The 22,861-nt window shown below is 42.4% G+C and overlaps 2 long non-coding RNA genes across 4 annotated transcripts in view; one reads left to right on the top strand and one right to left on the bottom strand.

The window, feature by feature from the left end:
• LOC125625133 (uncharacterized) overlaps window positions 1-22,861 on the bottom strand; it is a 197,653-nt gene that overhangs the window by 112,435 nt on the left and 62,357 nt on the right. For both annotated transcript variants that reach the window (XR_012665665.1, XR_007353465.2), the window contains one exon: window positions 7,317-7,373. This is a non-coding gene — a long non-coding RNA (uncharacterized LOC125625133). The remainder of the gene's footprint in view (window positions 1-7,316; window positions 7,374-22,861) is intronic.
• Window positions 1-22,861, top strand: part of LOC125625141 (uncharacterized) — a 102,207-nt gene that overhangs the window by 18,188 nt on the left and 61,158 nt on the right. The gene's annotated exons all lie outside the window — the stretch shown is intronic.

The raw sequence follows: 22,861 nt of genomic DNA, 5'->3' as shown, positions 1-22,861 counted from the left end.
TTTTGTTTCCAAGATCATACCCAAAAATATCTGATCTGAGGAATGCTTGTAGAATACTGCAAAACGACTTCCCCCCAAAGCTCTGGGGTGTTTGGATGACATAGGGCTTTTGTTCCCCATTTAGTTCAAAATTTGGGAGTGTCACATAAGCCTTTTAATTCCAGCTGTTATGTCTAGTTTACACTGTAAGCTCTTCATGGAAGGGACCAGCCAACCTTTCATTGTCTGTCATAGGAACACAGAAGATGCTGTAGGTGACACTAATGATTTGAGTTCATCTCTAAACTGAGCCCTGAAAACTACTGTTAAAATGCCAGCGTGTGAGCAGCGCTGCTGCAGTAATGGGGAAACGTTGCCTTCTGAAGTATATTATCATTTTCTGGCTCTTGTGCTACCTGATTCATGAGCTCAGCTCAGGCTTCTGGGGAGACCCTAGAGGGGGAAAAAAGGATAGTGGCCTGAGAGGCAGACCCAGTTTAAAGAACTTCCTAGGAGCATGACCTGGTTTCTGCATGATAGCGGAAAGTGGAGCCACCATGTAATTTGATAGAGAGGTGGGGCTGCAAGCAAAGGAAACCTATCCATTCTGCAGCTATTAAAGCACCCATCTGGGATGGTAAGAATCATCTAACAAGGCCAATAATATGCTTCAATCTCCTGCAATGAAAATCATTCTGCTCCATTAGTGAGAGAGAAATGGTGGCCTTCTGTAGGCTATCAGGCAATAGCCAAGGATCCCACTTGCTGATATCCTTTAACTAGGGCTGCAGGGTGGGGCCCCTTGTATCACATTTTAAAAAACTTAGATCGTCAGTGTAGAATCTTTTCATTTTTGTTTGTGTACAGTCTGTGACTCTGAATAGCCAGAATGGAATGGTTTACGTGTGACAGGATCAATTATTGTATGACGAATGGTTACATTTATGCCTTCAAAACCTGACTGACTTGCGCTGAACTGTTTTTCATTTAAAACCTCAGGCTTACATGGTATGCCTAAACCAGTGGCCCAGTCTTAAAAGGTAATGATTGCAGAAAATAATATAGAATAGCAACATTAATATCACTTATTTTGTTTCCAAGAAAAAACCCTGCATAGGCTACAAGTTGATTGAGAAGAATGGGGGAGCTGCCTGTAATAATGCATTCTCATAATTCTGTCTCATTGTTATTGTGTTGTTTGCCTTATGATTACAAGAGGTTAATTCAAGCAGCGGTTAGTTTCAGGTGAGCAGGAAAGGGGAAAGAGCTTAGGACAGCCCCATTTGCTAATACGTAAAGAACAATGTAGGTATCGTTCACTGTGAAGTTTTACCACCAACCATGCTGAACTCAATAGTCTGGCTTGCCATGGGGGTCGGGGGAGAGGGGCTTCCAGCTTATAAGCAAAGGAGGGATGCAAGTGGAGGAAACTGGAATGAAAATCTTTGCGCTTGCCTACACTTAAAACATGACAGCGTCATAACTGAACCACTGCAGCTAAGCGGCTGTAGCACTTCGGTGTAGTCACTATCTATGCTGATGGGGGGATTCTCCCATCGATGTAGGTAATCCACCTCCCCACGAGGCAGTAGCTAGGCTGATGGAAGAATTCTTCTGTTGACCTAGCACTGTCTACTCTGAGAGTTAAGTTGGTACAGCTAAATGTTTCAGGGGTGTGAATTTTACCCATACCCATATGAAATCCCAGTGTAGACCAGGCCTTTGGGTGGATAAAAGGACAGTCCCTGAAGAACAGGAGAAATGAGGCAGAGACTGATGGAGAGTAGACTGAATCCCCATTCCCTGGAAATGGGGTTGTCTGGGTAAGATAGGCCTACCTATGACGATATGTAAAATAGAACTGCTTGTAGACATTTTACTGTGCTAAAATCCTTTTTTTTGGTCATACTTTGCTTCTGATTTTAAGAGTAAACAATCCTTTGTTTTGAAAAGGCTGTTTTGGCTCACTGTATTCACACACTGGTTACAGCTCCTGAAGGGAAGAATCAAACCCCAGCTGGGCCTTGTGGATAAGCCTGGTTGAGCCCGAGGGTGCTGTAGCTCTACTGCCAGTCTAAGAGGGGGAGAATTTGGGGTTACAGCCCAGGACAGGTGAAGGCATGAGGCCTAATACCTGAGAAGACACTTGAGAGACCAGAAAGGGGCCAAAGGTGCAGATGGCCTGAAACGCAACATTGATTATGGATTTCACATTTTCTGCAGTTTTCTGTAGATTGCTTAGTTCTTACAGTTGCAAAGAAAAGCTGGAAATTTGTGAATTAAGCATAACCAATGTTGTAATATGTCTGAGTCTGCAAAGAGCCTGAAACAATAGCTCTGAGAGGTGTAAACTGCCTCATGCATCTCAATGGGGTGTTAACTCCAAGTTCCACTCCTCTGGTGGACTTCACCAACATTATCTCAGCAGAGGACTCCATGGATGGAAGAGTGAAGAGGGCCTGGCCCACCCACCTAAGAAGATACACTCCACAGCTGGGGTAAATACTAGGACCCCCTGCTATTGCCTCCGCTTCCCTGTTGTGGGAGAGAGAACCCTGCTGCTCCCAAAGGGGAGATAGGACCATTCTGTTGCTCCTGGAAAAGAGAGTAAAGGGTCCCCAGGCTGCTGCTTCTGCCTCTCAAGGAGGTTCTCTAACACAACAGGACAGAGCCATGGCCAGAGGGTGACGACAGGGCTGCAGGTACAGGTCTCCACGTTGAACTGTAACTAGGGCCTCGGATTGCCTTAATCCAGCCCTGCATGAATGTAAATTACCACAGGCCAAACCCTGCTTCCTTTGACACGAAGGACTGCAGTGTTCCTGGACCCACTGACACTAATGGAAGTTATGCAAGTGCTGTGAGAGGAGAACTTGGCTTATTTTGATCATATCAATTGCTAACTTGGCAAACATGTTCCCAAACCTAAACAGCGAGCTTTTGTAATGGAAAACTACAGCCAAGAACCAATTTGGCTTAAGTAGGAATGAGTTAGTTCAGATAAAATAAGAACTGACCTGAACTTGATCATGAACTTTTCTGAGGTTTATTTAAAAAAATAAGTGTGTATGTCTCTGCACATCAGCTGTAGATATCATTAGGATAAGTTCTTTGGAAATACCAGTGTGACAGACAGTGCCTTGCTATGGCTGGGACAAGAAAGCAAAATGGTAACATATTCTGAGATGGGCTTGAGCAAAAAAAGCCTGGATCCAAACCCTGGCCCCTAATGACTTGAAGACTATCCATAGTTTCAGGTTTGGATCTATGTCTTAAAGAAACGCTATTCGCACAGTTTTGCTGTCCCTGCCAAATCCAGCCTGTACTGGAAACCTCCTGAAACCTGATCTTCTCTCAAGATTTTCTACCTTCCACTTTCCTTCTAGAATGCACTGATGTACTACCTCAGCATGGCTGGTTCAGTAAATTTGTACACGATAAATGAACCCAAGCAACAAAGTCTGGATAGCCACCTGAACTTTTTGAAAATTTTGGGGGTTGGGGAGGAGGGGCCCATCTCTTCTGAATCACTCTAGCAAGGCTTAGACTTGGAAAATGAAACAGGTACGTCTACTGGTTCTGGGGCAAATTCTGTTCCCAGTTACACCCATTTGTAATGGAGAGAAGAGCTGGCCCATTTCTTCTCCTTCCGGCCCCACCCAATAGATCTGGGCTCCCCCCCATTACTGAATTTGTGCAAATGAATGACCATCCTGTTCTGGGCCCCTTTGTCAAGTGTTGCTGTGTCACTTTTAGGTCAGCCTACATATTTTTACTCAGGGGATCATTGCTGTTATTTTAAAACAGCTGGTGTCAACATAATCCACATAAATAGTAGATTGGCACTGCCACTCCATGATGGCATGTGTAGAAAAGAACGGGCTGATGCAACAGTATTTATGGATTAGCAATTTGGAACACTTTAAATGGCAGTGCTTCTTGTGCTGGCATTCAAATAGAGGCAGGGCGGCCATCAACTGCTACCCAAGACTGCAGGTGCCTATAGAATGCAGCAGAGGAAGGCGAAAATCCCTCTGTGGTGAGGAAGTGTGAAAGCCACCTTGTCATCCTTGCACTGGGGCCAATGGATGTACTGTCATGACTCTCTGGGTCCCCCTTCCCAGCGTACTCCTGCCAGGCCTGGCTTGAGAGTTCTCTGAGAGAAGCCAGGAATCCCCATATAATACAATGATGTAATCAATGACCAGTGGAACGAGTGAACGCTTTGCATATTTTATAAGCATTTTCAGAGGATATGTGCTGTGTAACAGAAGGCTCTGCAGCTGTGAATGTTATGAGCTGCAGCTGACTGGTGGGAAGGAAACATCACTCCAAACTATCAGTTATGTCACCCAGCTTTGTCAAAATGTCCTCTTAGTTGCTCCAGCCCCTGTGCTCAGGCCAGCACATTCCCCCTGACCGGGGCAGGATGCTGACTCATCTACTATTGTCTGTCCTGCTCTTCTGCATACTACGGCTAGCTCATGAACTTAGACAGCTCTCTACCTGGAGTCACCCTGCTGGAAGGCCAACTGGAAGGCCAATACCATCCTAGCTACAGGGTCATCCAGGCCCTGGATGGGTTCACCATGGGGCAGCGGAAGCTTGTGCTGCTTAACATTTAGGCACACAGGTCCTAATGTAGGCACCTAATGCAAAACTCCCGTTGACTTCAGTGGGAGCAGGACTAGATCCATGCAGCACCCCATAAATACTAAATAATAATAACAAGGAGGCTGTCAGTGCGGCTGCCATTGCTGCTTTATGGGAACGGATAGTGTGCTGGTTCAAATAACGGGGTTAATAAAGGACATGTTTTGAATTTCAGGAGCTAGCTGAAAGGCTTAGAGCTTCAAGGGTACGAACAACCCTTTGAGGATTTACAGGTGATGCACATTCACAAGTCATGAAGTCTGCTCACAATGCCTGTCTGACCACATGACCCATCAGAACAACAGCCACATGTTTAAAGCACTAGTGCTGACTTCCTGGCTGTGCACTGAAATGCCCCAAGGGTACTGAAGTGGTTTATCCAGGACCAAGAAAGAAAAGAAATCAGTTAAAGTCTTAGCATCTGAACCCCTAAGGCCAATTCAGCTCACGTGGAAATGTAAAGAATTTCTTGAGCAAGCTGTTACACACCAAAAGAAAAGCCACTTAAAACATCTTCAAACTATCAAAGTCAGAGATGATTTGATAGAACCTTACAAATCCCATAATCTACTGTAAGTAGCAGCTAAACCTTGGCTTCACCGACGTGTCTGCAAGTGGGAAGGAATCAAGAGGATAATTTATCCAAGTCCAGGGTAATGAAGTGTTAACAAAAACCATATGAAGTTATTACTACAACCACAGGCCACAAAATGCAAAGGGGGAATAATGATCTTGGGAGACCTACCTATTTTCAGTCATCTTCTACTTCATGGTTCACCTAAAGGCATTCACCAAAACAGGAGGCACATCAATTGAAATAAAGTGATTAATTACCCCTAATGAACAATGCTGATCATATTGTCTCTAAAATATAGTCAGCTGACATTGATATATACATACTTCAACTCATTCTTCCCAACTTTATTAGGTACATATGTCTACAGCAGACACAAATGAAACATTCTACAACTAGGCTCCAAGCCAAAAACTAATTTATTCTTTAATGTGGTAGTGATTACTTGGTGGTTCCTTGAGCAGAGATGACAGGTCTGAGCTAATGGAGTTGTACTGTAAGTTAATATAAATCATGACAGAACAATTAATTACAGAAACCACTGCAAATCCCTTTGTTAGTTTTCGCCATCACCAGAAGGATTTAATAATGTTCACTTTGCTAAGTTCCTGTGACATTTACAAGTCTTAAACCATTTTTAATCAAATCAATATCACTGGCTGCTAAATTTAGTTGTGCTTCGCTAGCAAGTCCTGGAATGCATCAATACTAATGTTTCCTACCTTCTGTTCAAATGAATCAGATGGAAACCACACACTTCCTTTTTATTTGTTTATATTGAGTAACTGGGATTTTAAAAAAACTAACACCATAAGAAATAAGTATGTCAGAAGGAGTTAGGCAATAGAAAAGCCCGTCTATAGATAGATAGATGCAATTTAGTGACTACATGGACATCGCTTAGTCTAAAAAAACCTTGAAACTGACAAATTTTCCTTAATTCACTGAGCAAGAGTGTCTCACAACATAGGAGCAGGGTCAATTTGGAAACTGGGACAGCTAAAATGGAGATGGGAGCAAATCTACGTGGTTAGTGCAAAGTATTGGGGGCATGATCATTGACTTCTAATCCCAGCTTTGTCACCCTGACTAGTTGTGTGTTCTTAGACAAGCCACCTAGGATCCTCAAAGGTATTTAGGCCCCTAATTTCCATAAGTTAGGGGCCTAAATACATCTGAGGACAGGGAATTAGGCCTTATCTGTACTTGGGATTCAGCAAATGTAGACGAGGAAAGGCAGGATTTTCACCCCCACTTGAAATCAGTGCAAACAATGGGTATTGCGGCAGTGCGCAGAGGCCTCAACTGCTAGGCACTACACAAGCACATTGGCTTTCAATGAGAGTTGGGCTCTTTACACTCTTAGGGCTTGTCTACACTGCCCTGCAGTTTGAACAATTGGTGTGTGAATAGCAGTGCCTACCGAAGTGCAGTGCTGCAACTCTCCAGTGTGGAGGCTGCAGGCGCGAACTAAACAGTTCCAAGTTTGCATTAACATAGTCCTCATCAAACAGAATTGCATTAATGCGAATTAGGAACCTTTCGGTTCACGTCCAGAGAACCCACATGGGAGTGATACAGCATAGCACTTTGGTGTGCACTGCTAAACAACCCTATAGTGTGAACTGCAGGGCAGTGTAGACATAGCCTTAGATGCTTTTGAAAATGCCACCCATAATAAATATATTCATACATTGATTCCTGCCCTCTAAACATTTTGGCAGGATTATGCCCTAGCACTTGCTACAGCCCCTGCAGTGTGGAAAGGCTGGAAAAGTCCCAGACCTGGCCAGGTGAGAATTCCCTTGGAGGAGGCCCTGCACTGAGCTGCCATAGATGCCTGTACACTGTTCCCCATCCACAAGCCATGGCACATGGGGGGCACCAATGACAGAAAGGTCACACACATTCTCAACCAGCCTAGTATCCAGAGGTCACAAACTTTGTTTCTCCTCCCCCTAGATTGTGTCTCTGTGTGTGTGTGTGTGCAGCACACTCTCTTACCCTTTGTCCATTCAACCCCCAACCACCCACTTCAAGCAAAAGCCTGAGGAAAGAGATAGGCATTACACCATGTCTGAAATGCCAATAAATTTCATCTTTGTCATACCTTTCAAGCTGAGTTCCAGAGCTGAGGGTCCTATTTTAGAATGCACTGTTCACTGACCTGGAGAAAGGAAAGATAATCTTGTGATTAAAGCACTTGTCTGAGACTCAGGAGATCTGGATTCAGTTCCCAGCTCTGCCACAGACTTCCTGTGTGATCTTGGGCAAGTCATTTAGGCTCCTACAACATGGACTTAGGCACCTAACTTTTTTTGTGCATCCAGAGCTAAGTCTCAGTTTTGGGACCACTGAGATGTGCAAAAACTCCCACCAAGTACTGTGGGTACCTGGACTCATTTGTTGCCTACATTTTCAGGGTAAAAGTTTTCTGGGCACCTATGCACACCATGCGCATGGCCCTCTCACTCTAGGTGCCCAGACACATAGCTCCTGGCTGAACACTGCCTCATTCAAGTCTTCTGGATGTCTATTTCCCACCCAACACCCAGCACAATTCACAGACCAGAGGAAGACAGGCATTTGGCTGCCAAAGTCGCATGTGAGGTCCAATCTGGTAGGCATGCAGAGAGGCTGCCTGTCAGATTGGGTCCCATTCAAAATTCAGCAAGAGGAGGAGGAGGAAGAGGAAGTGCGGGTGGGGATCCCCACCTTATAACTTTTACCCCAGTGGTGAGAGTACTCACCTAGGATGCCAGAGGAGGAGAAAGTATTGTAACAGGGGTCTCCCACCTCCCAGGACTGTTCCACTGCAGATAAATACTTAAATAGTCATTGGGCCAGGGGGAGAAAGAGGAGGTAAAGAGAGAATTAATCTGCAATCCAGTTGTTAGGGACTTGAACCTGTGTCTCCCGCATCCCAGGTGAGTGCTCTAGTCACTGGGTTAAAAGTTATAAGTTGGGCATTACCACCACCACCTCTTCCTCTTCCTCGGTTTCTTACTAAAACAGCATAGGCACATAGCTCCAGGAGAGGGTTCACCTCTGAGGACAGCTAGCAGAGATAGGGGCCTCCCTACCACCTGGATTTACGAGCCGCTCTCCTTGAGGGGGTGGGGCTTACCACACACACACCCTTTGGCTGGCATCTCCTGTTGGCTAGTTTAGGCAGGAAGCTGCTTGGCGTGCTGGCTCTTGTGCACTGCAGTCTAAGGTGCCTGTCTCTCCCCATTCATTTCATAGGGATCCTATGCTCCAACTAGGCTTTGTGAATCTCAGTGATTTTCTAAGTGCCTAAAAGTTAGGTACTGTGACTCTCATTGTCACAACGCCTAACTTCTTTTGTGCATCCAGCCCTTAAACCGGAATTTTGTAGGACCCTCTACATGGGTGGATCTCAATTTCCTGGATCTCATCTTCCCAGCTGTAAAATGAGGATAATAATACTCCCTGTGTTGTCTTGTCTATGTAAGGCCTCTGGGACACAGTCTGTCTCTATGTGTGCACACAGTGCCTAGCACAATGGGTAGGGGTTTCTTGGCCCTACTGTACTACGGTAATAAGCAGGAACAACAGCAACAACTTTGCATGTTCATATCTAGAGACTCTTTTCAGATAAGGAGCTGTGTAACATTTAATAACTGTAAAGCAGTTTGAAATGACAACTATAACTGGGGCCAATCCATCTCTAATCGTAATCAATGGGAGTTTGGAAACTGATTTAAATGAAAGCAGGATTGGGCCAATTATCTTGTAGGATGAAAAGATTCCTTTCAATATTATTGCCATCCAATCCAAAACAAAACAGCTGGTTTCTGAATTCTTCAGCAGAGTAATTCAACAGAGACATTTAATTTCACTGTGTAAAAAATAGTGTGGGAATTTATCAGTTCTTGGTTGTTATTTTACTCTGTCCTTAACAATAACAACAACAACAGCAGAATCTGAAGAGGTTTGACATTTTGTTTCATTTAGATCAGTCTCTTTTTCTTCATACCTAATGATCACACTCATAACAATGCCTCTCTGGTGTCTCCCATCCTCTAGGGACTGCACATAGGTCATGGACTCAGAACTCCATTGCATCAGCACTGAATAATAATAATAAAACCTAAAACTTCAAAGACATAGCTAGCTGCAAGGCCTGTGCTTAGAAACCTCATGGCAAGTTTCTCCCTATTTATTTTATTTCATTTCATTTCATTTAATTTCATTAATTACTTTTGGTGCTATTCAGTGATCAAGTGGCATGTAGCTCCTCTGTCTGTGACCTATGTGCAATTCCCTGTACTACAGATGGGAAAACATTGTTGAAGCTTTTTTCCTTCTCCCTGCAAGCATAAAAACAAAACATCTAGATCTAAAGAAAGAATGGGGGGGGAGGGGGGAGAAAAATTCAACTTTAAAAAATAAAATTACTCCCACTGAGGTTCAAAGGCTGGACTCAGCCAGAATCCCTTATCTGCACTTTCCATTAATGTTGGCTCTTTGTGTAACTAGTTTTAATTGATAACTAGAGTTTCATTTCTTTTGTCCTTCCCCTGGACAATTACTTTCCATTTTACCTTAGATGACACCAAGTCATTGTGGCAGAGGCCCCCAAGACCTTGCTGTGATTCTGTAATGACTTAAATTCCCCACTTTCCCAGAGTGCCCTAAGACGTCAGGCTTTTATGTCTTGCGCTGTTGCATTATGTCCTAATGGAAAATTTCTCTCCTAACTTAAGAGCTACCCTACCCCCCATAAATAAACAATGACAATATATGGATCAAGAATGACCCCGATACATTTGTCTTTAATGGAGGAATCACCGTAAAAATTGATTTCCTTTCACCCTTTCGCAAAAAGATCTTCTCTGTGCAGAATTAAACACACACAAAGCATAAGTCATATTCAAATGTGGAACAGCAAGTAAAGACACTTCATTTAACATGCAGCTATGCTGGAGGCTCAGACCAATTTGGAATTCAATTTGCATGATAATGCTAAAAATAAGAATGCTCTAATTAGGGTGTATGTGTGTTTGTATGCTTACAGTCATAAAATTCACTAAAAAAAATCACCAAACAATTTTCTGTGTTTAATAGGAATTTAGTAGCTTCCTCTCAAAGGAAATCACAAACTGACCCTTAGTAAAATTTGTTTAACTAATTGTATGTTTTTCGAAGTAAACACCAAGGGACATCTGATCATGAATTATGTTCCTTCTCTTTCGTGGAAGGCCATCATCAGTCTCGCTCTTCAACTGAGACACATAACATATAGCGTTTTGATGCTCTGTAGTTACTGTAGACCCAGAAAAAAATTGCTCAGCTTCTTGTCTGTTAACCATGATCAAACCTCAGGATTTAATCATGATTAGCTGACAACATGGCGAACGTTTCTCCTGGTGCATTCTGAGAGCAAGGCCATTATCAGCATCGTGTCAGCTAACTTCTTCCCAACTGTGTTCAGACACAACACATCTGTTCAGTGTGAAGCAGCCCATGATCTGGTTCAACACTGTCTTTCTTAATGCACATTTGTTTCCTTTGATCAATTCTTGGTTATTATGTATTGCGGAGAAGCCAATGGCTTCAGATTAGTTTCTAGCACTATAAATCAATTTATTATCATTATTTATTACTTACTATTAATGTTTCTTTTAGTTAGAAAAGGTACATTTTATTGTGGAAAAAGCTAGTAATCCAAATCGTAGACCATTCATCAACTATTCATCATCTGCAATTCTCTGTGAATGGGAAAAAGTACCATGAGGCAAAAATTGTCTTTAAGTCTTTCAGCTATAGCCAACAAAGGAAAATAAATTAGAATCACTTTGTTTTATTGGATAACTACTTTATTCTAGTGTTGCTTGTTCACGTGGTGTCACTGTCACCATATTCAAAAAATCAGAGTAGCGTACTAAACAGTGAACTCTTGAGCATTGCTGCTTTTTACACACTTTGCCAGGCCCTTCAAAGAATTCCAGAATGAGGGGATTGGCAATATTATGAGTTCTTTCATATCATAGTAGGTTTATAGGCTTATCTAACCTTGAACTAACTTGAAATTGAAGCTTCTACACACACACTACAAGGAAAACATTATGTATATGCTAAACAATTAGATTAAAAGACAAGCTAAGACTGAAGAATATCCCCAAACACAGTGTTGCTATTCTGGTTATTACTTAGATTCTTTCAGCATTTCAGTTTTTAAAGCTAGATATAGATAACTTGCTAATCCAAGTGTGTGTGTGTGTGTGTGTGTGTGTGTGTGTGTGTGTGTGTGAAGAAGTGTGGGGGCACTGCTTTTTTAACTTTCCAAATCACAATCTAATTTTCCACATACAATTTTAAAATGAAAAATTAAGCCCATGTATACTGCACCATGAACAAGAAACTGAAAATCAAAGTTGATTTCCATAGATAGATTTTTTTTTAAATATGATCTCGCCACCCTCCTGAGGAAAGAGGAGAGGACCAGGAAAACATCAGCTTTTCTCCAAAAGCTGAACTTACGTTCTGTTAGGCACTCAGATACTATTGGGATGGGAGCAGTATAAAAAATGACTGTAAATTATTTGAGGCAGGATCTGTCATTTTACTATATGCTTGTACAGCATGTAGCACAGTGGGGTCCTAACCTTGTTGAGGCCTTTAGGTACTATCACAATATAGATGACAACATACTACTGTTGAAAAACACCTATTGTTAGATGCTAGCTCAATATCAATACATTGAATTTCATTGTGGAACCCTCAGGGATTAAACCTGCTGTCAGCTCCCACTGACTTCAGTGGGAGTTAAGGACATGCAACAATTGCACTCAGCACCTTGCAGGAGTGAGCCCTAAGTTACCGTTGGCCTGTTCCAAAGCCCATTGCCATCAAGGGAAAGACTCCCATCAGTTTCAATGGGCTTTGGATCAGCTTCCATATGCAATTTCCAGCAATGTGAATGGTAGGAAAGATATTAGTTAAAAACTCAAAGGAGAAAATAAACAGGCTAAGGAGGAAGCATGGATTTGTTATGTGTGACCAGGTCCAACAGACTCACTGTTTCACAACACAGTCTCTTTCCTAGTGTTGAAAAGTACCATCTATAAATCTGAAACTGTTTTAACACTGATAAATTTTCCTCCCAATAATAATATGTTTCATGTTTGAATAAGTTGCTTAAAAAAAGCTTTACATCTTAACCTGACAATGCCTTTTTTAATTCAAATTGCACCAGCCATTAGAGGAAGTTAAAGAATTCATCTAACCCAGAAAATGGTTTGATTAAAATTGCTTGTTAAAATTTTAAGATCAGAGTGATTCCTCTGCTCCTTGCTCACTCCCTGCTTGTATGCATTCTAGCTTTATAGTGGGCTCGTTAATAGAGCAGCTTGCCAAGTTTGTCATCTGTTTCATTATGCAAAATATATACGTTTCATTTACCTCTCCTGTGGAAAAAATCAGTTATCTTCAACCAGATGTAATGATTTCTTTGGGTTTCTTCTCAACTCTTGAACGGCTCAGAATCCCTAAAATCTCTATTGGTGGTAGACTATTGGGGAACCCTGCTGTGTGCCAGTTTTAATGTAATGATCTTTATGTTCTCATGTAACAACTTAGAATGCTGACCACTAGGCAAACTTAAACATTGAGCTGAAAGGAAAATGAAATAGTTTAAAAACTCTCTGAACATCATTAAAAGATCTATTTGACATGAAAATTAAAGAAGGAATTCCTAAAACAGAGCTTTAGTTCGCATGTCTTCGGTTTTATTATAGCTACCTAATGAAGTGAAAATAGTGAAATAAGTTCTCTTATCTCCTGACTTTTCTAACTGGAGTAGTTAACGTCAATAAATGAACTAGGGAGAGCTGAGCTGAAAAGTATGGATCTACATCTGTTTCTGAATTTCCCCAAAGTAATGGGGGTTTGCGTCAAGCCTATCTATAATACATTATGTAAAACACATGCACTGAAACTGATCAAAATCTTACATTTGCTATTATTTTTACATATATATTAGGGAATTGTAAACATGCATAGTGCTGTAAAATACAGATGCTAGTGTGATAGATATGGCAATTTCCTGCAATAGCTGCGAAAAACCTTATTGAATTCAATTTAAGTATTTTTGGAGTCCATTGTATTAAATGGAAAGGTTATGTATTATTGTGTGCCTGGATTGCATCTAACCTCACTGGGTGGCGAGATGAACCCTGTGAAGTGTTATGAACTTCAAAGGACTGTATTGAACAATGTGCCAGACAAGAATGAACTATTGGGACAATAGCGTCAAGTGGTTTGCTTGGGGAACGCAAGTTCTTCACCTTTTGGTTATCCAGAAACCCAGCCTTTTGAGGAGACGACCATTATTTGCAGATTGTCTGTTCCTGGGGTCTCAGTCAAAGAGCCCTGCTGTATAAAGGAAAGACTAACGTATTCATGGGTGTGCTAGTTCTGAGCTAAGGCTGTTACGAACTCGTAACCACAGAAAAGCCCCTTTGTGGGGCTGAAGCTGGAGCCCTTGTTGGAGTTACGGGCGTGGGGGGGAGGGAGAGTCCTCTAGTAAGGTTATTAGCATGCCTGTTGGTTCTTTGGTTGTTTTTAATATGTGTTCTCTGTAACCACTTTACTTTAAACAGGCCTTAAATTCAGCCAGAGCTGGCTGGAGCGGAATTCCGGGAAATATTTTCAAGCCCGTGGGAGCTCCAGCGCCTCCCACAGAGCCTGGATATGCCCCAGGGGGCTGAAGCCCCAAGCCCAGCACCTCCCAGGGGGTTGAGGCCCTAAGCCTGGATATGCCCCAGGGGGCTGAAGCCCCAAGCCCAGCACCTCCCAGGGGGTTGAGGCCCTGAGCCTGGATATGCCCCATGGGGCTGAAGCCCCAAGCCCAGCACCTCCCAGGGGGCTGAAGCCCCAAGCCCAGCACCTCCCAGGGGGTTGAGGCCCTGAGCCTGGATATGCCCCATGGGGCTGAAGCCCCAAGCCCAGGACCTCCCAGGGGGTTGAGGCCCTGAACCTGGATATGCCCCAGGTGGCTGAAGCCCCAAGCCCAGCACCTCCCAGGGGGCTGAAGCCCGAAGCCCAGCACCTCCCAGGGGGCTGAAGCCCCAAGCCCAGCACCTCCCAGGGGGTTGAGGCCCTGAGCCTGGATATGCCCCAGGGGGCTGAAGCCCCAAGCCCAGCACCTCCCAGGGGGTTGAGGCCCTGAGCCTGGATATGCCCCATGGGGCTGAAGTCCCAAGCCCAGCACCTCCCAGGGGGTTGAGGCCCTGAGCCTGGATATGCCCCATGGGGCTGAAGCCCCAAGCCCAGCACCTCCCAGGGGGTTGAGGCCCTGAGCCTGGATATGCCCCAGGGGGCTGAAGCCCCAAGCCCAGCACCTCCCAGGGGGTTGAGGCCCCGAGCCTGGATATGCCCCAGGCGGCTGAAGCCCAAAGCCCAGCACCTCCCAGGGGGTTGAGGCCCTGAGCCTGGATATGCCCCATGGGGCTGAAGCCCCAAGCCCAGCACCTCCCAGGGGGCTGAAGCCCCAAGCCCAGCACCTCCCAGGGGGCTGAAGCCCCAAGCCCAGCACCTCCCAGGGGGCTGAGGCCCTGAGCCTGGATATGCCCCATGGGGCTGAAGCCCCAAGCCCAGCACCTCCCAGGGGGTTGAGGCCCCGAGCCTGGATATGCCCCATGGGGCTGAAGCCCCAAGCCCAGCACCTCCCAGGGGGTTGAGGCCCTGAACCTGGATATGCCCCAGGCGGCTGAAGCCCCAAGCCCAGCACCTCCCAGGGGGTTGAGGCCCTGAACCTGGATTGCCCCAGGGGGCTGAAGCCCCAAGCCCAGCACCTCCCAGGGGGTTGAGGCCCTGAGCCTGGATATGCCCCAGGGGGCTGAAGCCCCAAGCCCAGCACCTCCCAGGGGGTTGAGGCCCTGAGCCTGGATATGCCCCATGGGGCTGAAGTCCCAAGCCTTGGGGCTCTGGGAAATACTCAATGAGAATTTAAGCCCCGACTTTAAGAATAAATGTGGTTGGTTATAAAGGGCGGTGTGATAATTTGTAACTGCTGACAATTCCAGCTGTTCATAGTCTTTGGAGAGAAAGCAAAGTACAGATGCTGCCCTGTTTACGCAGTCTCGCTTGCTGAGAATATCACAATGTAGGCAGGGAACTGAGCAGCATGGAAAAACCCCAGAGAGGAGGGGGAGAGAGGCAGGTCTGTATCCAGGAGAAGGGATGGCTGAGGAGGCAAGAGCCTAAAGTGGGTGCCGCTGGTGGACCATGAAGGGGGAATACAGGTGCAGGTGCCCTGAATTGTGACAGACAGATTTCTTGCCCCAGATTGGTTACAATTTAGGTCCTTGATTCTGTAAAAAACTTAAGCACATACTTACTTTCAAACATGTGCCTGTGCCCTATTGACTTCATTGGGATTTAAGCATGTGCCAAACTGCTTTGATGAGTAGGGCTGCACTTAAGTATGTGCTTGAAGTTCAACACATAGAAGTGCTTTATTGAATTGAGGCCTAAAGCCTCCATCCTGCAAATAATTATGCATGTAAGTAACTTTCTCCTCACGAGTAGTCCCACTGAACTCAGCATGAGTTCCTCCATTTGCAAGATTGGGGCCTAAATTAATATGCCAATAAACACAAGGGTATGGCAACAAGGGGAAAGGTAGAAGAGAGGAAGGACAAGGAGAGGACAATGTGATTATATGCTCACTTGGGAGATTAGTGCATGTATCTCTAAGATAATACATATTTTTCTGCTACGAGCTCAGGCAAGAGTGGCAGTTGAATAAAGCCCCTCTTGGCTTCAAATCCTGGTCTTATTGCCCCAGTGAGAATGGGGGAACCATGGATTTCAAGGGATTCCCTGCTGACAGCTGCACAGTGAAATATTTCCAAGGAAATTCAAGTAGAAAAGAGAATAAGAATCTAGTGGAAGGGGGACAGCTCCTGAAATATGCTGCCCCAGCCAAACAAAATTCTGTGCACTGGGAAAATATTACCATAATCTCCCACCTCCTCCGTTCCTCCTTTGCCAACCTTCTTTCCCTCAACTTCATGTATTATTCACCACACTGGAAATACTCTTATTTATGCTTTGTAGAGTGATGTATTGCAAAAAAACAACTTCCCTGTTCTGAGAAGCTTACAGTACAATTCAGATACACACAACAATAGCAACTCGGACGTGAATCTATCTATCTATGTATCATCTTATATAGTCCTCATCACTACAATATCTGACCGCCTCCCAGATTAATAGGAACAACAACAACACTTCCCCCTCCCCTTTTCTATTTTCAGGAAATACCTTGAAAGAAAGATTTCCCCCTCTCTCTTCCCCCTTCCGCACCCATCTCCTGTATGGTGACCAAATTAAAGAATAGATCCCAATGCAATGACCAAATCGAGGAAAGCACTTAAACACATGCCTAACTACATGCACAGGCATAATCACATTCAGGGGCCCAGGACAGCATTTAAAGACATGCTTAAATTTAAGACAGTGCTTAAATCCCATTCAAGTCAACGAGATTTAAGCATAAGCTTAAGTGCTTTCCTGAATGGGGGTCTGTCAAGGCTGATTCCCAACTCTGGCACTTCGAGTGCAGGATTCTAAAAATTAATACTGGCCACTCCAGGTGTGTATTAAACTCCCAAGGTTACAGCTTTTTTCTGACCTTGGCTTGGTAAATGCTGCCACCACCCAAATGGAAAACCCCTTTTTGGAACCCAGGAAAGTGCACTTGGGAATTCCTTCCTGTGGGGTACCCTCAAGCCCTTTAACCCCCCCCCCCAGAAGAGCTGAGAAAGAAAACAAAGGAAATTAGCTGTTGCCACCAGCTAATAAACAACATATGCACAACCCTCTTAGGACACCAAAAATCCAATCCTGTTCTTAAAAAAGGTACATTTTATTAAAAACAAAAAGAAAGAAAATACACCTGGAACTTAGGCTTTTGCTAGATTTTAAAAGAGCAATTCCAAAAATTAAGCACCCAAAATAGCTTTCTTGGGGGTTCAGCTTAAAGGTTACAAGCAAACAAAAGCATCTGGGGTTAGCACAGAAGAGTCCACAAGCCAATGAGAAATAAAAGAAATAACCCTAATCGCATCTTACTAGACATTCCCTGATTACTTACATATTTGGGGTTTAAGATAAGTAGGGTTGAGGTATGATTTGATGCTTTTTCATATCTGGTTTTAAAGCTGCTTACAGCATTGGTGCTCTGTGTCTCCGCTCTTTCCCGGAGAACCACAACACACCAACAAAGGGAAGTTTTTTCCCAATTTTAAAAAGTTCTAGCCCTCCCTTTGGCTCTTTTGGTCAGGTGCCCACTCCCTTTCCTTTACCTGGGGGACTTTGTTAACCCTTTACAGGTAAAGCAAGCAGAGAACAGCCACCAAGACAAACTTTATAGCTAACTGGCTGGCTGGGTATTCATAAAAGGGAACTATCCCCATCCCCTTCATTTATCACAGGGTCTGTGTGAACAGACTATTTGAAGAATAGTCTGTGTGAACAGACTATTATGGGAAACCTAAGTCAAAGAAAATGTTAACCTCATTTAGCTCTGCAAGGGTGAAGCCAATGCTCATGCTTATCATTTGCAGGAAAGAGTTCTAAGTCTAGGTCCAGTGCTTGAGTTAGCTCTTTCTCCTGCACTCACAAATTTCCTACTACTGGTTGACAGCTTCACTGTTCTGGTGGAACACAACTGTCCATGGAGGCCATGATTGTTATGGGAGATACATATATATGGTTATAAGTCTTCTATATATATGAGTATATGTCAGTAATTAATAGAAAGAGCATCATTTACTGTCACATGAAAATATGTATCATTGTTTCTAAGGTGGTTGTTCACTGTAAATAGCTACCTGATTGCACAGTTATTAACAATGATTAGGGAAGGAGAAGCAAACTCAGTAGATTTGCATCATTTTAATTATAGATGGATTGAGGAACACTTGTAAGGACTGGGTCAGTTTTAGGCAGGGATTTGTAGTTGGAGTCAAATTAGCGCTAGGTTTCAGATTAGGATTTGAGGATGGAAAAATCTCACATATTTTCTCTGGCCTTCTCATCAGACTTTGGAACACAATATCAAAAGTCGTGTGAGGTGAGTTATTCATCAATTCCTGGATTATAAGACCAGAAGTGACCATTGCGGTATTCTAGTCTGACCTTCTGCATAACACAGGCTATAGAAACCAGTAAATTCTATATCAAGACCATAACCTCTGTTTTAGTTATAGGGTATTATTTTTAAAAGATACCCAGTCTTGATGTAAAGACTTTAAGTGATGGAGACTCCACTGTATCTGAAGGTAAGTTGTTCCAATGGTTAGTTACCTTCAGTGTTAAAAAAGTTCTTATTTCTAGTCTTAATTTGTTTGTCTTCATCTTCCAACCATTGGATCTCTTTGTGCCTATTTTGCTAGATTAAAGATCTGTCTACTATAAGAAAACTTTCCCCCATGCAGCTACTTAGAGTCATTGATCAAGTCACATCTTAACTTTCTCTTGGATATACTAAATAGATTAATCTTCTTAAGCTTTCACTATAGGTATGCTTCCCAGATCTTGAATCGTTCTCGTAGCTCTTTTCTGAACCCTTTCCAATTTTTCAACATCCCTTTTTGAATTGTGGACACTAGAACTGGAAACTGTATTATAATGATGATTTCACTAATGCTGTATACAAAGGTAAAATTCCACCCCTCCAGTCCTACCTGTATATGATATTGCCCTGCTTATACATCCAAGGATTGTGTCTGCCCTTTTAGCTACAATGTCGCACTGGGAGCTCATGGTCAGTTGTTACCCCTAAATCCTTTTCAGTGTCACGGCATTCCAGGATAGAATCCCCATCTCATAAGTGTGGCCTACATTCTTTGTTCCTAGATGTATGACTTTGCAGTTAGCTGTATTAAAATATGTTGTGCAAATGAACCCACTGTACCAAGAGATCCAGATCAATCTGCATAACTAACCCATCCTTATCATTATTTACCACTCCACCAATGATGTTTAAATTTTCTTCCAGAGTAGAGACAAAGGTAAAGAATAGCATTGGGCCACGGACAGATCCCTGTTGGACCGCACCAGAAATGCTTTCTTTGACATCTCATTTACACTTGCATTTTGAGATCAGTTAGCCAGTTTTTAATCCATTGAGTATGGGTTAGTTTGATTTTGAATAGTGCTAATTTTTAAAAATCTGAATATCATGTGAGACTAAGTCAAACGGCTTATAGAAGTCTATTACTTTTATCAGTCAAACTTGGGATCTTATAAAAATTACATTGTTTGTTTGACAGACCTATTTTCCATAAAACCATGTTGACTGGCATTAATTTTGTTACTATCCTTCAGTTCTTTACTGATTGTATCCCATATCAGCTTATTTGTGATTTTGCTCAGGGCTGATGCCAAGCTAACTGGTCTATAGTTGCCCAGGTTACTGCCATTTACCCTTCTTAAATATTGGAATAATAATAGCTTTTTCCCCAGTCCTCTGGAACTCCTCCCAGTGTTACAAGATTTGTTAAAAGTCAGCATTAATGGTTCAGAGAGCTCCTTGACCAATTCTTTTAATGTGGTTGGTGCAAGTTTTCCAGCCCTTCTTATTTAAAAATGTTTTACTTTAATAGTTGCTGTTTAACCTCCTCCCTAGTTAATGGTGAAATAGAAAGTATTTCATTATCATGGTATATGAATGCATGATCATGTTTCCTTCCAAATACAGAACAGAGATAAATATTGAATACATCTTCCTTTTCTACATCCTGATTGACAATTTTATTATCCTTATCTAAAACTAGACCAATACCACTAATAGGATTCCATTTGTGCTTAATATATTTACAGAATTCTTTCTTATTGTCCTTACCGTTATTGACAATAGATTTTTCATTGACATCTTTAGCTTTCCTTATCAATTCTCTCAATTTCTAACTGCTAATTTGTACTCATTGCTATTAGTGTCTCTTTTTTCTATTTTTTAGTTTTTGATTTCACCTTCCCTCTTAAATATGATTTTTTTTACCCACAGAAAACTTCTTTCATGATTGCAAAGTTAATTCCCAATTATTACTCACATGCTTTTGTTTACATTTTTTCTTCTACTCAGTTTTGTTCATGATTGTTTTCAGCTTTGGAATATTGGCCTTTTAAAAGCCTCAGGAATATATAACACTAGTCAGGGCTGTATTCTATTTCCACATTAATAAGATTAGACCATGATCCTTGCACCTCGGCAATTATCAATTTGGTCTTATATAGGAACATAGGACATATGAAGTCTAATATAGGAACATAGGACATATGACTGGAAAGGACCTCCCAGGTCATCAAGTTCAATCTCCTGCTATTAGGCAAACCCATCATATAATTCTGTTCACAAACTTAACGAGCACCATCTTAAAACTAGTTAGGTTGTTTCTCCCTGTGATAGATATGGCAATTTCCTGCAATATCCTTGGAAGACCTTATTGTACTAAGTTTATGTATTATTGTGGCCTGGGATTGTATGTAACCTCTTGAGGGGGCAGATGTGACAGATGTGAGACCTGGGAGTTTAAAAGACTACACTGAAAATGTGCCAGATAAGTATGAGCTTTGGTGACAATAAGTGTTAAGTGGATTTCCTGGAGAATCACTAAGGAGAGGTTAATGCAAAAAAACAGCCTTTTGAAACTACACCTTGAGGGCAATTGTCTGCTGATTACCTGTAAGAGAAGGCCAAGATCAAAGGACCAAAGTGCATAAAAAAATGGCTGATCTGCACACCCCTTGTTCGGTTCTGAATCTAAGACTGATGGACTTGTAACCATGGTGAAAACTCAATTGTGGGTTTTGAAGAACTAAAACCTACCAGAGCCCTAGGTTGGAGTGGGGAGGCCTCTGGTAGGCTTTTCAGTATGTGTTTAGGTTCTTTTATTGTTCAAATATGTTTTCTCTGCAATGCTTTTACCTTATGAATAAATGTGCTTTCTTAGAAGGAACTGTGCGGTAACTTATAACTGGGGACACTACACTGGCCATAGCCTTCAGAGAGAAAGCAATGCACAGGCTCTGGCCTTTTTAGGCATTCTGGCTTGCTGAGGATATCACAGTGTAAATCAGGGAGTTGTGATGCCCTAAAATCACTGGCCAGGAGGGAGAAAGATGTGAGTCTCTGCCCAGGAGAGTTGGTGGTTGGGAGCCAGAAGCCTAAAGTGGATGTCCTTGGTGGACCACAGAGGAGAAATATTGGTGCAGTTACCCTAAAAGTGTGACAGCCCCTACCACTCCTATTAGAATGCTGTTCCAAGACCGCCCTCCTCTGGATAGAAACCTTCTTCTAATTTACACCTAAATTTATTCATGGCCAGTTTATACCCATTTGTTGTTGTGCCAAATTTGTCCTTTAGCCTAACAGCTCTTCTCCCTCCCTGATGTTTACCCTCCTGTTGTGTTTATAGAGAGCAATCATATCTGCTCTCAGCCTTTGCTTTGCTAGGCTAAACAAACCAAACTCTTACAATATCCACTCATAAGACAGGCACTGTATTCCTAGTAGTCCTTCTCTGTAGCACTTCCAGTTTTAATTCATCTTTCTGATTTCAGCTCATTAAGTTCCTGAGTTCCTTGGATGTGGTAATTTCTATTTCTATACACTCATTCCCATTAGCCATCCTACAGTTTCCTCCATGTTCTACATTATCATTTTTACTGAAAAATGAGGCAAAATATTCATTTAGTTTGGGGGCCATACAAACATTATCTTTAATCTCTACCCCCAACTTCCCAGCAACCAGCTTCCAGCCTTAAGAGATTCCCCCCAAAATATCTACAAATGTACTTAAGATTTTTATTGATTTATTTTCAAAACAGGAAACTGGAGTTTTAATTAAAAATGTCACAGAAAGTGTCTGCTTTCCTCTAAATTTTTTTTACTTTTCATCATTGAACCAAAAATTTGTGGCTAAAAACGAAAATTTATAAGTTTTGGTTTTTCAAAGAAAAGTCAAAATTTTCCACAGAAAATTAAAAATTCCAACTAGCTCTATCAATGAATATAATTCTGCTTCTCATTTAGCAGAAGACCACTTCCATTTTGCAAACAATTTTAGCAAGTCCACTGAGAGCGGTCTTAAGTCAGGTTTCACTGTATGCTGGGTAATTTACAATCAGTAAAAGAAATATATTATAACAAGGTGTGGTTATTTAAAAAAATTCATTAGGAGTGCACAATTTTAGGTGATAAAAAAGGATGTTATGTGAGGCAATATTTTAGCTGATGTTGCATTCAGTTCTTGACCTTTTTCTAAATTTATTCCCCACAATGGCTGATTAATTAATAAGGAAAATGTAGAGCTGCCCAGAAAACTGAATATTTCTTCTGTGGAAAAAAAAAAGTTTTCAGAATTTTTTTCATGCTGAAGCAGTTCTAAAAGCCAAAAAATTGCAAGTTTTCACAGAACTGAAATTCTGCAATAGCTCATTTTAGGAACACTGAAACATTCCTGCAGCAGGACATTTTTTGACCTCCAGTATTCTAGTAAACTGGTTTTACCAACAGGGGTGAGAGGTTATTTATTTAAAATGTCTGGAGAGTAAAACTTCCATCAATTTGGACATCACAGGATCTTCTGAAACTCTGGTACAGTTTACTTGACCAGA

Source organism: Caretta caretta, chromosome 1 (genome assembly GCF_965140235.1).
Source record: "Caretta caretta isolate rCarCar2 chromosome 1, rCarCar1.hap1, whole genome shotgun sequence".
Classification (NCBI taxonomy): Eukaryota; Metazoa; Chordata; order Testudines; family Cheloniidae; genus Caretta; species Caretta caretta.
Note: the sequence above shows the minus strand (reverse complement) of the source record. Positions and strands in the feature narration are given on the sequence as shown.